Source organism: Alosa alosa, chromosome 6 (assembly GCF_017589495.1).
Source record: "Alosa alosa isolate M-15738 ecotype Scorff River chromosome 6, AALO_Geno_1.1, whole genome shotgun sequence".
Lineage (NCBI taxonomy): Eukaryota > Metazoa > Chordata > Actinopteri > Clupeiformes > Clupeidae > Alosa > Alosa alosa.
Genome location: NC_063194.1, coordinates 25,084,923 through 25,100,279, shown reverse-complemented (window position 1 = coordinate 25,100,279; position 15,357 = coordinate 25,084,923). Strand labels below are relative to the sequence as shown.

The following is a 15,357-nucleotide window of genomic DNA, read 5'->3' as shown; positions in this document are numbered from 1 at the left end:
TATGAGCAAATGTGAACAAGTTTCCTTTTTAAAAATGGTGTGTTGTGGGTCTCTTCTTGCACAGACCATGACAACCATACAAGTTTGCTCCACACCTGGAAATAATCTTGTGTTTAATCTTAGCACTTTGTAAGAAGATCAAAGGCTGCAGGAATGCAGAAAAGCATTTCTGTGCATGGGGATGGCAGGAGATTAGGCTCAGTTGAAATTGAAAGCATTTTTTGTGTGTGTTTCTAAGGCCTACTGATGCAAGTATGATTAAACTGTAGTTTTTTGCATTATTTTATATGGCCTCAGTGTTATGTAATATGGTCATTTAATTAGATTTATTTGACGTATCATGACTTATTGCAATACGTCATGCACAACTGACTGGGACCAAAATACTGAATTCATAAGCATTGCCGCAGAATTAATGTTGAACTCAGTTATTTAGTCTATACACAACATGCTCTTTGCCATAGATGTTCACTGTGTAATGACATTAAGCTGTTCAGATAGCCAAATGTAGCACAGAAGCGCTGTAAAGGTGATATATCCCCTAAAGAAACTATAAACATGCTTATTTAACAGCATGTAAACAACTTACCTTAAAATAACTGTCTCCTCTTTGATGCAGAGATGTAGATTCTCTATTAGTACATTCATTTGCAGAGGATTCCATAGCTAGTCCAAAAAATTCAAGTGCCGGTGAAGACCACATCTTTCTTTGTGTCACTATACAGAATTCCAATGTCAACAGTTCTGCCCCTGCAGATGCCCCCCTTATATCCATTTGCATCTGAAAAACAGATTGTGAAAATTAGCTCAAGTCAAAAGAGTAAGATATAGCTTAAACAGTGGTGTCAAGTGTTCTTCATTAAATGAATATTTAAAAGTCAATGAGACAAATCATTTTTATTTCATATGGAAATTGTTGTTTTACTCCATCAACAAAATAGTGTCCAATTAGACCCATTTACTCATGGCCTGACATTATTTAGAATTTTGTATAAATGTTTAGAACTTTGAATTCCTTAAAGTTTGGCTGCATCTCGGAAGACCTAACATGTGATTAAAAGGCATTCCTCTGTCAGTGGCTCAACGGATGCCACAAGGCCTTGTAGGCCAGAGCTCACATCAGATGGCATCAGCAGCTGCAAATTCAGCCCTATCCCTGCCCTTCCTGAGGCTTGACTTTGATAGTTGGGCCCCCCCACTGTGAGCTAACACATGGCCTTGGGTGCATACCAATTCAGCTTACAGAATCTGAGCGACGCTTGGAAATAATCATGGGGAAAGTGAGAAAAATGGAGGAGTCTGGCCACATGCCAGAGAGGGCTAAGAGAATCCATGGATCGAATCCTGCTGCATATAACCAATAATGCACTTTTCATTTGTATTTATTTTTAAAATGAACAGTCCATGATCAAGCCATGATCTTAAAAAAATCTAAATGTGTGTGTGTGTGTGTGTGTGTGTGTGTGTGTGTGTGTGTGTGAGGCACAAAATGATTTTATCCTTTATGACTCTTTGGCATGCGTGAGTGTATGCATGCATGTGTTTGTGTGTATGCATTTGTGCACATGCTGATCCACTCACAGCGAGTCCTGTTTATAGGGGTGGACTGCTTTGGCTAGAAGGAAACTATTGGAATCATTTGACAGCTGTATTTGGCAGTTTTCCTGCTGAGGAATGGATGAAGGCTCTGACAGACAGTTGCCACTGCCAATCAGCTACCTGTTGAGTGGCCTTGGGGCACTCGGACAAATGATGTGACAGGTGTAATTTGGGCTTAAGTATACCTGCTCCTCAGCTCAGCCGTTGGTAAACTAAAACAGAGGTGGTGGGAAAGGACTGACTGTCAGTATTTTGTTCACTTTTTCACCAGAGGCCCTAATTTAAATGATGAGCAAAGAGCAAAGTCAGTGAACAAATGGTCTTCTGCATGAACTCTAGCTATTGTGTGGCATATGGGAGTTACACTGTTGTTTGTCTCTTGTAACAAACAGTTACACTGTTGTTTCTCTGGTAACAAACAGAAGGCAAAATCTGTCAAATCCTGTCACAAATGGACAAAATAGAGTTGGCTTTTGAGGTCATCTTGCAAACTCTTTGCCATGTTATACTATTTTTAGGAGTTGAAGGATCTTAAAGGTCCTCCTCACAACCATCTTTTGATGGGTAGCCTAGAGAAAGTACACTGCCCAATGTCATAAATCCAAAGGTCTGAAATGTAGGCTTATGCTTGACTAGGAGCCATGACATTATCACATACATATTGGTGTCAAAGTTTTTTTATTACCAGAACCTTTGTTGTCATTAATGTAATAGAAGTACTGAGAGGTACGTGACTTCTATCATGACGGCAACCATAAACATGATTGCATGCCAGTGATCTCATTGCAACTGTAAACTAAAAGCACACTGCTTTGAACTTTGAACAAAACCTTTATTGTGTATTTTGCTTGCTTTTGCAAAGCTTTTTTGGCCTGTATAATTTGGCATTCACTGTTCCTGCTGTGCAGAAATGCACTGTGAGACACACAGAATTGTTATTTCAGTGATTTATGACAAATATGAAATAATGTTGTTGATAGGTGTTTTAGTTCGGATTTTAAAGGATCCAATTCAGGGGTGCGTTTCCCCAAACCAGTTGCTAACCTTTTAGCAACTTAGTTGGAAATTGCATTGCAACCAACAAAGTTGATTTTGGGAAGCGCACCTCGGAATAATAAACATTCCAAAGTCACTTTTTTCCACATGACGTGTCCTTATCTCACAATAAAACAACAAAGACAGCGGGAACTCTCTTGATCTTAATCATCAACAAATAATTTACTAATTCATCACAGTGGTATTGTAAGTGTGGTTGTTATCACTCAGGTCAAGGAAAGTACAGTAATTAAGTAATGAAATCATCCCAGCACGGTAATCCCTAACCTTTAAGACATTTTAAGTTACAATTTAACTAAGGAGGACACCGTGTAATTGAAAATGACCTGTAACTAAAACATTTCGAAGGACATGCTGATTCATGTTTCCGAGTGTCACAGCCACACCAAGCTCTCCATCAACCACACCCACTCTTGACTACTGAAAACACTGCTTCCCGCTCACTCTCCCCTGTCTACTAACAGGCCACACCTGCCCTCGTTGTCCCTCGTTTGTCCTAATTGCCAGCACTATGTAAACCCCTTTGTTTGTTCACTCATTGTCTGGCTTCACACTGAGCTACACGGACTTCAGCGCCTTGCCTCGTGAATCTTGCAGAGAAGAAGCCCACCAGTTAAGTTGACTTTTGTGCTTGCCTTTTGGACATTTGCATTTCTGTGAAATCATTGGACTCTTGCCTTTTTTCCCTTTGAATTGATCCAGTAACTCCTATGTTTGAAACTACTCCTTCCAAGTGTGTCCTCTGAGAATTGAAGAGTCCTGGTTTCCGTTTCTATGTTTGAATTCATGCAAACCAACAAGTAAAATCTCGGAACTTGACTTCTCTGTGCCTTGAGTCTGTGTCTCGTAACAGAAAGCCAGACCAGGCAATGGATCAGCCTACAATCAATCCAACCCCAGACCACTTTCAAAACCTGATGGACGAGTTCGGCCAACCACTCGCAGCAGCAACAGCTGCTACTCCGCCGCCTCCTTAGCAGATCCTGCAGCCCCAGCAGATCCAGCAGATGCCACAGGCCCAGCAGATGGCTCCAACAGCTCTGGTGATTGCCCACTCGCATGTGGTGACTGGCCGTGCCCTCCAGTGGGCAGAAAGCGTATGGAACAACCCCGGAGAGGCCACTACATCTCTTGACAACTTTATCGTTCACTTCAAGGAGGTATTTGGGATTCCAGAGAGATTCTACCATCCAGACCAAACTCTACAACCTGAAGCAAGGTAGAAGCTCAATCACACAATATGCACTGCGTTTCCGGATACTAGCTGCATCTAGTGGCTGGAATGAAGCGGCTTTGATAACCACCTTCCGCCAAGGGCTAGAAACTTCTCTCCACCTGCACCTGTCTTCCTATGATGACTCCATTAGATTAGAACGATTCATCCAGCTCACTATCAGTCGCCCATTGCCGTAAGGCCTGCATGCAAGATGCCAATGTGCTAGTACCAACCCCCAACCGCACGCCGAAGGGTGATGAACCAGAACACATGCAGGTGGACACCACAAAGCTCAGTCCCACAGAGCGCAGCCGTCGGATGACACAAGGACTCTGTCTGTACTGTGGATCAGAAGGACGCATCATCGCCAAATGTCCAGTTTGCCCACCACGTCCAACGGTGAGTTCAGTCTATGCTCCTAAAGTGCATCTTAAACCTCTCCTTATCCCTGTTTCCCTCACTGTTGCCCCTTCCAAACACATGGTTTCTGCACTCCTTGACTCAGGCTCCGCTGGGAACTTCATATCTGGATCCCTTTGCCATCAACTCCAGCTCCCGACGACCCGCAGCTCCACAATCTTCACTGTCCACTCAATAGTGGGAAAACCTCTTGCCCGCAAACGGGTACAATTCCAAACTAATGTTCTAGAGCTAAGTGTAGGAAGCCTTCACGTAGAGCCCATTCGTTTCCTAGTGTTAGACAATGCTACAGTCGACATAATACTTGGCCTGCCCTGGCTAAAGAAGCACTCACCTGCCATCTCCTGGACCACGGGTGAAATTCTCCGTAGGGGTGAATCCTGCCATGGGTCATGTTTTCCCCATCTCCAAATCCCACGGGCCCACACTGTCCCCCTGCCAGTCCAAGCCACAACCCTTGAGAGTCCTAACCAGAACCAGCCTATTCACATTCCTCCAGAGTACTCCTCCTTCGCAGATGTCTTTTGTCCACAACGTGCATCCAGTCTACCTCCACACCGACCATGGGACCATGCCATTGATCTCCTTCCAGGACATCCAATACCACATGGAAAGATTTACCCGTTGTCCCTCTCCGAATGCCATGGAGGAATATGTGGCCCAGGCCTTACAACAGGGCTACATTCGACCCTCAACATCGCCAGCCGCCTCTCCATTCTTCTTTGTGTCTAAGATGGTGGCCTGAGGCCCTGCATTGACTACAGGGCAATGAACAAAATCACCACCATGTTTCGCTACCCACTGCCACTTGTTCCTGCAGCTCTTGAACAGCTACGAGGAGCAACTATCTACTCCAAGCTGGATCTCCGTAGCGCTTACAACTTGGTACGAATTCGCAAGGGAGACGAATGGAAAACCGCATTCATCACACCCACAGGCCACTATGAATATCTGGTGATGCCCTACGGTCTTTCCAATGCCCCATCTGTCTTCCAAGGTTTCATGAACGAGATTCCGTGAGTACCTCAACCGATTTGTCATTATTTACATCGATGACATCTTAATCTATTCGTGTGACTACCCGACTCATGTGAAGTAGTGTTAATTTCGTCAGACGAGACGAGAGGAAATATGTTCGTCAACGACCTTTTTTTCACGACTAAGACGAGACGATGACGAGACGGCAGTAATGTCCTGAAACACTGACTAAGACTATCTTAAGATGCAATATGTTGACGAAAAAAGACGAGACTAAAATGTTTTGCATGAAATAAAAACTAAGATAAAATCTCTCCATTTTCGTCTACAAAATAAGACAGAATATCTACCTGTTACATTTTCAAAATATTCCGAATGCGTTCATACGCAACAGCTTTCCTGTAGGCTAGTCTACGTGCTGTTGCTGCAACACGAAACTACATGGAACAAGAACACTGGAGATTTCTGCCAGAGTTAGCAAGCTAACTACCTAAGCTTTATGCCACAATGCTACATGCGCAGAAGTTGAAGCTTCTCTCATACAAATTAACATCCCCCAGAATGTCCCTACGAAAATGTTCATCATGTAATGTCAACTATTTAACTAGTTAGACTGATTCAACGTTTGCTAGCAAGTAAGCTAATATGGAAAGTTTGCTAGCAAATTAGCTATGGCTAAGATGGAGTCTGTTTGGGGAATGTGTTGTGTTTGGGTGCATATCGCCATCTAGCGAGGCGGAGTAAAACATTAATACTTTGGCCTACGACAGTGTTTCTCAAACTTTTTCAGTTTCAGGACCACTTAACTAACCCTAGCTGTCTTTGCACTTTGCTTATTGTGTGGATTCATACTGTGTGATTTTAAATTGGCATATCTTGCATAGACAGTGTTGCAGAACTGTTTTTACATACAAGTTGGTTCAATATTGCAAACAACTCGTCTATATTATATTTTACCACGTCTGCTCACGGACCACTTGGGATGGCTTGTGGACCACCAGTGATCCCCGGACCACACTTTGAGAAACACTGGTCTACAAATATGACAGTGGTCCAGTCAAATCTTTTACTGTCTATGGTCAAATCCCAGCCGAGCTATAACTGTAGCTTGACTTACCTGTGAATGTAAACATACTGACTGACAAAAAATCAGAATGAGTAATTACAGTGCTGGCCAAAAGTATTGGCACCCATGCTAAAGTTGACTGAAAAGAGGAATATAAAATTCTTTTGGAAATTGATCTTAATGCCTTAAGTGAAAAAATGAGGAAATATCTAACCTTTAAGGACACCAATTTTCTTAGTGAATGAATAATGTATCATAAATAAATAAATGTTCTTCCTTAAAATACAGGGGTCATAAGTATTGGCACCCCTATGTTAAATTCCCAGAGACGGGCAGATTTTTATTTTTAAAGGCCAGTTATTTCATGGATCCAGAATACTGCATCCTGATAAAGTTACCTTGGCCTTTGGAATTAAAATAGCCCCACATCACATACCCTTCACCATACCTAGAGATTGGCATGGGTGTTATTTCAGTTAGCCTATTAGCTGGTTTGATTTGCATTGAGCTCAATGAGTATCAAACCAGCTAATAGGCTAACTGAAATGGACTCTCAAAAGGACTCTCCTCGCTTCCACCCTTGTGCCTACTTCTCCAAGAAGCTCACGGCTGCAGAGCGCAACTATGACATCGGAGATGGAGAACTGCTCGCCATTAAGCTTGCCTTGGAGGAGTGGCGTCACTGGCTGGAGGGGGCCAAGCATCCCTTCACCGTTCTCACTGACCACAAAAACCTGGAATACCTCTGTCAGGCCAAGAGATTGAATCCCAGACAAGCAAGGTAGGCCCTCTTTTTCACACGCTTCCACTTCACAATCACCTATCAAGCCGGTTCCAAAAATGTACGAGCAGATGCCCTTTCCTATCTCTATAACCCTGAGGAAGAAACCGATCCCCCTGAGCCTGTGCTACCCCCAGAGATCATCGTGAGCCCCATTCAGTGGGCGATTGATGCCCAGATTCTGCCGAAACTGACCCTGCTCCATCCAATGCTCCAGCTTCCCATGTCTATGTACCCAGAAGTCTGCGCACTCCACTCCTCACGGCTGCCCACTCTTCTCTTGGGACTGGACACCCTGATGCCAATGCCACTCTCCCTTCTCCAGAATCGCTATTGGTGGCCTGGAATGGCAAAGTATGTCTGCCAATTCATCACCCGCTGCTCAGAATGTGCAATGACCAAGACTCCACACCACTTGCCAGCTGGCAAATTCCTCCCATTACCCATTCCACAAAGGCCCTGGTCCCACCTAGGCGTAGATTTTATCACCGATCTCCCTCCTTCCAATGGCAACACCTGCGTTCTTGTCATCGTAGAGAGGTTCTCTAAGGCCTGCAAGCTGATTCCAATGAAGAGCCTCCCAACAGCAGCAGAAACAGCTGATGCATTATTCACACATGTTTTCTGGAACTTCAGCCTTCCAGAGGATATAGTGTCAGATCGTGGGCCCCAGTTCATCTCTCGATTCTGGTGGGCCTTCCTGCAAAGGTTGGGAGTAACTGTTAGCCTCCCCTCAGGTTATCACCCTCAAACCAACGGCCAAACTGAGCGGAAGATCCAGGAAATTGGTCGCTTCCTGTGCACATTCTGCCATGACCGCCAAAACAGCTGGGACCAGTTCCTCCCCTGGGCCGAATATGCACAAAACTCCCTGCGCCAACCCTCCACACTGGCCTTACCTCTTTCCAGTGCATGCTCGGTTACCAACCACCACTCTTCCCTTGGTCTGGGGAATCATCCAACGTCGTAGCCGTTGACTCATGGCACAGTGAAAGCGAGATTTTGGAACAAAGCGCACCACCACCTGCAGAGGGCCGTCCGCGGTCAGAAGCAACATACTGACATCCACAGATCCATTCCGCCTGAGTATGTGGTTGGGCAGAAGGTGTGGCTGTCGACCCAAGACATCCGGATGCATCTCCCCTGTAAAAAGCTAAGTCCCAGATATATTGGCCCCTTCACTATCACACAGAAGAGAAATCCCGTCACCTTCAAGCTGCAGTTGCCTCCTAGTTACAAGATTCATCCAATTTTTCATGTGTCGCTTCTCAAACCTCATTCACCTCTCTTCTCCCACAGAGCCTGGTGTGATTGCGGATCCTCCACTGCCACTCCTCCTGGACGAGGGTCCCGTCTATGCGGTGAAGACCATCCTTGACTCTCGGCGCCGCAGGGGTTGTCTAGAGTATCTGGTTGACTGGGAAGGTTATGGGCCCGAAGATCGATCGTGGGTCCCCCGAGTTGACATCTTGGACCCCACCATGCTTGCCGACTTCATAGAACCCATCCCAGCCGACCAGGGGGTCGACCATGTCGCCGTGGCCCCTCGTCCTCGGGAGTGCCCCCTGGAGGGGGGGGTTAAATGTTACAGCCACACCAAGCTCTCCATCACCACGCCCACTCTTGACTCTACTGAAAACACTCCTTCCCGCTCACTCTCCCCTGTCTACTAACAGGCCACACCTGCCCTCGTTGTCCCTTGTTTGTCCTAATTGCCAGCACTATGTAAACCCCTTTGTTTGTTCACTCATTGTCTGGCTTCACACTGAGCTACACAGACTTCAGCTCCTTGCCTCTTGAATCTTGCAGAGAAGAAGCCCACCAGTTAAGTTGACTTTTGTGCTTGCCTTTTGGACATTTGCATTTCTGTGAAATCGTTGGACTCTTGCCTTGTTTCCCTTTGAATTGATCCAGTAACTCCTATGTTTGAAACTACTCCTTCCAAGTGTGTCCTCTGAGAATTGAAGAGTCCTGTTTTCCATTTCTATGTTTGAATTCATGCAAACCAACATGTAAAATCTCAGACTCAAGGCACAGAGAAGTCAAGTTCTGTCTCGTAACACCGAGATAATAAAATATGATAAACACTAGCCTACAATATCATAATTGTATAACATGAGAATGTATGATAAAAAAATGTATTTGTTTTAAATCTATAGGCCTATACATGAAGTGCCACCTGTGTTTCAGCACCATATCTTTATGAACTCTTCACCTGAACTCTTATTTAGTTAGGCTATTTGGCTTAATGTTAATTTATTGTATGTTGTACATGTTAAATAGTTATGTCTACAGTCTTATCATAAATAAGATTAATCTTACATAATATTCACAAATCAGTAAATTGCAACATTCAACATTGCTATGTTTAGAATGGCTGTAATGCTGGGGAAAAAAACAGTAGAACGGAATGTTGAGAACAATAGACTGCTGCAGGCATTCTCATCTCTGAATCAACTGTAACTAAAATGTAGGATGCCTGTGGCGAAGCTGCTGTCACCTGCACTACTTCACAGGTGGCGATAGGTAGCCTGCTGCAGGCAGCCCCAACAGCTTTACATGCTTTACAGTGTTTGTGACCAGACCATCTGCTCTGATGCAATGCAGTGCAGAAAGAACAAATGAAAATGTGTCCACAGGGAGTTGCTGTTCTCTGCATTAAATCACAGTGAAATGCCACCATGAATGAATTAGTGATATAAAGTCTTTATTAGTCTCTGGTCTACTTCAGTGTGAACATGGTCATTTCTGCTTTCAATTTCTGTTCTAAACTGGGGAAAAAAGAACATCTTGCAGTGATGTAATGTTTTGCATCTCTTGCACGCAGCCTGAAACTGGCAGATCTATAATCTGAGTTGAGATTATGGGAATTCATTCCAGATTAACTCTTATCTGCCAGATAAAACCATAGGATAAAACTGTGGTGGCCGACCAGGGCCTGCGCAAATACCAGTGGATTGTTCAAATTTTAACTGCGTGGATCAATCTTCATTTGTTGCATTTAAAACAAAGGCCAAATAAATAAACGTATTCATTTCCTAATTTCGTAACAATATTCACAATCACAACATAGTAATAGCCTATGTGCCACCTGGAAATATGTCAATGTCATTTAGTCATGTGGTTGTCGTGAACTTGTCCTGAACTTGGCTGCTTGCAAAGCGCGCGCAGGCTACCTCTCAGCTCAGCTCAGCCCAGGGAGGGACGAAGGTAGGCTACAGGAAAGAGTCAGGAGGCTAATTCCGAAAAGAGTATTTAACGTTTGCAGTACGTAGTCTCATAAATTAGAATTCAAAGTCATCATGAGCAGTGCGGAACACTGTCAATATTAGCGGAAAGGGCGACCTAGCTAACTAGGCCTATCCTGACTCAAACATCAACAAGTCAAATCAGTAAAGAACCGCTCGGTTAGGCCTAAGAAATGCATTGTCACTCAATTTGCGCGTTTTTCACATTTGCAGCCTTAATCTTGAGTGATAAAGGAAACAAAGTAGGCCTTTTCTATGCTAAATGAACGTCAGCTGTGAAAATTAGCCGATCATGATTCATTACTGTGCTATTCATTCATAGTGCCGTCTAGATCGATCAACTTAGCTAAAGATGGCTTAACGTTGGACCGCGGTTAAGTTAGCTTGAAATTAGATATTCGCCAGAAATGTAAAACATCGTTAGGTCTCTATCTCAATCAACGCTGAACAAACTACTCACAAAGTGTGATGTTCATACTTGTATTTAGGTGTGAAAAGATATTAACTGTAATTGAATGCAATAAAAGGCTAAATTGTTGCAATTAAGTTCATATTTAATTTCATATTATTTCAACACATATCTAATTTCAAGCTAACTTAACCGCAGTTAACGTTGGACAGTTTGAGAATAGGCACATCAATTTGCAATAACCAACACATTGAGAGTATTTTGTGAGCAGCATGCCTTTTCTGTCATTTACAGAGTGAAAAGATGTCAGAGAAGAAAGACTCGAGCTCAAAGGAACCTCAGGTATTTTTTTTTAATTCATCAAGTTCAGTAGGCTATTAGTTTATTGTGTCTATTGCTAATTTTCTACAGACAGTATAGGCTATAGCAAATCAAAGAGCCTGATTTAAGTGTGTGAAAATGTTTTGAATTAGGCTTTGCTATTTGTAGGGTGAGTAAAAGCTTTCTCATATGGTTATTTTACACATCCAACTTATCAACTATAAGAACAAACATCTTATAGGAGAAGCATGGATCTGAGAATTAATAGCCTTTAAGGACTAGGTGAGAAGGGCCTTTGTGACAGTTTCATGGCAACCTCAAAGAATCTAGACAAAAGACATTCCAAGGTTTCAACTGTGTGTCAGCAATTCATGTACCCATTGATATAGCCTAACCATTTCAGTAACAGTGACAGCATAATCTCCAACCCAAGCCCTCAATAAACTGGCGATGACAGCTGTGACAGTTAAATTAGATTAAATGAGACTGAAGGGGAGGAATGAAACTTGCAGGTGTTCTATTAGACTCTGATCACTGCGATTTAAAGAACGTGAATGCAGATAAGTTTATCTACATTGTTTCACCAAAATATGTGGATAGGCCACCTGATGGCCTGCCCACATGAATAATTGTATTACATCATTTTTATTTGATTGTAAATAGCCAATATAATTTCACAAAGCATTTTACAGAGGAGGCATAATACTAAAATGGAGCAGTATGATGCTCATGTCTTGCTTTTCAGTCCCATCTACTTACAACTAACGCAATGAAGTCTTATTTAGGCTGATCAGGTTTTTAATCAGTAAAAACTTTTGTGACTTTTGGTGTTTGACATTATCTAATAATATAAGATGTTAACCTAGTATTAGCCAATTCCTCTGATATGAATATTACTACAAATATATGAGATACATATTGCAGTTTAATACATCAATAAAATTGGATCAATGTTGTATATTGTGGATACTTCCATTGATTCATGTCTTGAAAATAACTATTTTGAGTTATTGCTGAAAATGGACCTCATATCATTATTCACATTCAACAAGGAGGGAAAAAATCCTTTCTGTTGGTTTTTGTTACAGCTGCCAGTGTAGATTTACTCCCTTCTTCTTGGCCATGCTTGAAATTGGCTTATCTTTAGACATGTCCACTCACTTGACAATAGCCTTTTTAGAAGTTGAATATCGAATGCTATGTCTTTTCCACAAAAGGTAGTGATGATATAAGCTTCTTATACAAATGGACTTATTTATATCTGATTGAGTTGTATGGTTGCTGTTTTATTTTGATATTAGCACAACACATACACAACATGTTTTTAGATTTTAGAAAGACATGCCTTTATTTTGTATGAAAACCCCATTCAGAGAATGAAATAAGGTAACCTTCACTCAATAATTGTTTTATAATTATTTAAATAATCAGAACATCAGAAAAGAAAACCTGCCTTGAGTGTATCGCAGTCTGGCCTTTTAAGTGTGCGCAACTCTTGAAAGAGTCGAAGAACCAAAAGACTGGCATAATATATTCTGCAGTCCTGCTGATGTCCTTTGTCATAGTTGAATATATTGTGACTAACAAGCCCAGGAGTGGATTAGGCACAGAGGATTAAATGATTTGGAGCATCCAGCTGATTTGTTATTATATTTCTGAGTATAGTTTTCTTGACTAAAATCATCATATTCAATCATAGTAATATGACATTATAAACATGGAATAACAATCGTTTGTTGTACTTTGTTGATTCAGAAACAGAAAAGTGACATCAAGCCATAGTATTTTGAATCTTCTGGATATGGTCATAGATTTTGAGTTCAGTGAATTCACAGACAAAGACGCCTGAATGCTTGCCATTATCTCTAATACTTGGGTGCACATGAAGTGATCAAGACCATTTATGTGCTTCTTTTGAGAGCAGGAGGGCCATGAAAGGACCATGACCACAGATCAAGAGGAAATTCACAACAAATGGAAAAAAATTAGCGACGAACAATGCAACTTCATGTGCGTAGAAATCAACGGCTATCGCTCTTAGCGGCTTCAAAGTCATACGGATGGCATACCTACCATCTCCAATAGGCTTTACCTTGGTGTCGGGTACTTGTTTTTGTTGAGCTGGGCTGTTGGCTACTCCGATTGTCTTTCGACAGATTGAGTCTTGTGTTACGCAGTCTGCAGTATGCCCAGCCGCCATTTTTAATCACAACTGGGTTCAGCTGTCGGTGGATCTTCTCTCTTCCATGTCTTCCTCTCTTGTTGTGTTTTCCACCCCAGCCCCCCCTCAGTGGATGATGTGGGGGTCTTCTTCTTCTGACTGACATCATATCGTGGTATTGGCAGGCTCTCGGCCCGTCTGGTAGGGATGCAGAGGAAACGTGAAGCGCTGGCTGCTGTTTCACCATAACGCAGATTCACTGACCACACTCAAGTCTCCTCTCCAAACATACTGACTGCAAACAAATATTCATTCCCATTTCTTAGGCCTTTGATCTTGTCAAGGCCTGAATTTAAAGCCCTTCAATAGAGCCTTTGAAGATGTGTCTCCCTCAGATGTTCCGAATAATGAGATTTGGAGCACTATGATTAATCTAGGCCAAATTTTGTCCATACAATGTCGAGCATGCACACACAAACACAAAGGCTCGTACACATGCACAGACAGATCAAATTAACTTTGTTGTTCGTTCGCTGCGAGATTTCGGAGGAAAAATGGACCAGAAATCAAACACAAGCCAGGCTGGAGGTCTTTGATCGCGGTATTGGGACGAGAAAAATGTATCTGAGCCGCCTTTGATAATAATTTTTGAAAAGTATGACCAAACCTTTTCATCCCACTTTTGCTCCTGCAAATGCTCGCTATCCACATAGCCATACTTGCTCTATTAATCTCCGATCGTTTCATAATTTGGCAGCTGACCCTTTATCTGATATTTATCTTGTTTACTAAAATGTGCTAGCCTTGCTCCATGGAACAGTACCAGGGAACAATGATAAGGAGTTAAGTCTCAAAATGGTTGATGCTCTCACCTGCCTCTCCTGCTGGGTATCTCCTCCGACATGATTCTCGTCGTCCGCCATGGCTGGGCGCAGTCCCCTATTTGCCACCCTGAAGTACTTTCTTATACTCATGGATCTGTTTCTGTTTCTTACTAGCGTGTTCCTGAAAGATGTGCATCTTTACTTTATGTTGCAGCCTCAGCTCTGCTTCCTGATTGGTCGATCCGAGGACCAGATGATAGTCCTTAGAACCCTAGTGTAACTATGGCAACAGACCTCACAGTCATGACTGAGTTCTTCCTCATTGCTAGGTAAACATTAGAAATAACCCATTTACTATTAGTGAGGATGATCACAGTGGGCGATCAGGCTTAGTTAAAAAAAAAAAAAGGCACGTGAGCTTTGAAAACAGAAATGGCGCTGAGCGAAGTTCAGTTCTCAGTCCTGGCCATTTAAGGAGAAAAGTCTACATCCAAAAATCTGACTCTAGTAGCCACCGAGCAGCCCTGCTTTGAAAATTTCCTGGAAAAATTCTCTGCAGTTAGAAATGCAAAGATTGTATGCTGTGTGAAGCCTAAGAATGCACATAATTTCTTGCTAGCGAAGACTGGTATAACAAAACAGATGGACATACAGCATGTAGCCTATTTTTAACAAGAACACCAGATGAGTATGCTGGGGAAAATAAGAAAATGGGCAAAAGCTGATACAGCCTTTTGGAGATGATACAGCCTTTTGTAGTGCCATGTTATCAGCTGCTTACCTTTCATATTAATTTCACACTTGCATGTCTGCAGGCAGCCTGGGTCAGTCCCAGCAAAACCCTTCCCACAATGACCGATTTTCCATTCAGACCATCACGGAGAAAACTAACGGTGTCGCCTGCCACTTGCATTTGTCTTGATGTGGCCACACTACAACCAAATTTCCACATGGACAAAAACATCTTGTTTTCTGTGCTCCTCATCATGCTGCTCTTTATGGAACTGCTTTCCACGGGCAAAAGGTTGTTGGGTAGGAGCTAGGCTTGGTCACTTATACAGCCTACTGACAATGAGGACCAATGAGGAATATCACACACACACACACACACACATACAACACAGCCAGCAGCTGGTCATTATAGTCACTATAGCCACTGAAAAGAAGGAGGGACAAATAATTAAAGAAGATAAGTCATGGTTACAGTACTTAATCGTAAGAGTTACAAAAAATGACTTTGGGGCGATTCTCAACATAATCCCATGGAATAAAAAATAA

General features: G+C 42.6%; 1 protein-coding gene across 5 annotated transcripts in view; it reads right to left on the bottom strand.

The window, feature by feature from the left end:
• axin1 (axin 1) overlaps positions 1-14,981 on the bottom strand; it is a 47,967-nt gene extending 32,986 nt beyond the window's left edge. Inside the window, exons 1-2 of one of the 5 annotated variants that reach the window (XM_048245894.1) lie at positions 14,861-14,981; positions 590-781 (exon numbers count right to left, since the gene is read on the bottom strand). The gene's annotated coding sequence lies outside the window, so the exon portion shown is untranslated. Of the gene's footprint in view, positions 1-589; positions 782-13,167; positions 13,318-14,127; positions 14,321-14,860 lie in introns of those variants that run through there. The other 4 variants (XM_048245891.1, XM_048245893.1, XM_048245892.1 and 1 more) reach the window with 4 other exon arrangements.
• Between the last annotated feature and the right edge of the window lie 376 nt (positions 14,982-15,357).